We start from the raw sequence: 775 nt of genomic DNA on the forward strand, positions 1-775 counted from the left end.
GTCTTGCTGGTATATTCTTCTAAAACTAGGCCCAGTCTTTCTTCTAGTTTATCATTCTTCTTTTGGCCATTCCTTTTGTGCAATTGGCTACATCTTCCTGTATTTCTCCAACACTGATGTGCTAGCTTACATTTCTTATGCTTGATTATTGACTGGGACTTTCTTTGTGGACTCTAGATTAGAACTAGACTCTAATCCTGAGGACAAATTGGCATTAATCATCTCCATCTTCTAAAGGGTTCTATGTTACTTTGCTAGTGCTGCTGTAAGAAAACACCACATACTGTGTGGCTTACACAACAGAAATATATTTTCTCAGTCTGGAGGCTAGAAGTCTGACATCAAGGTGTTAGCAAGGTTGGTTTCTTTTGAGGTCTCTCTACTTGGCTTGTAGATGGGTATCTTCTCACTGTGTCTTTCCTTTGTATATGTCTTTGTTCTAATCCCTTTTGTTATAAAGAAACCAGTAATATTGGATTGGAGCCCACCCGGATGATCTCATTTAACCTTAATTACCTCCTCAAGATCGTATCTCCAAATACAGTCACATGCTGAGCTACTGGAGGTGAGGACTTCAACATACAATTTGGGAGGGGGGCATACAATTCAGCTTATAGGAGAATCTAACAATTGCATCCTTCCAAAAAGGTGGTCATGCATACTCTGCTACCTTCACAATCATCCCACCTCAAAAACCTGTATGAGAAAAATCACTGGGTGGATGAGTGAGGGAATATGGCGGTGATCAACTAGGGGTCAGTATTTGTGGCCAATG

This window comes from Canis aureus, chromosome 6 (genome assembly GCF_053574225.1).
Source record: "Canis aureus isolate CA01 chromosome 6, VMU_Caureus_v.1.0, whole genome shotgun sequence".
Classification (NCBI taxonomy): Eukaryota; Metazoa; Chordata; class Mammalia; order Carnivora; family Canidae; genus Canis; species Canis aureus.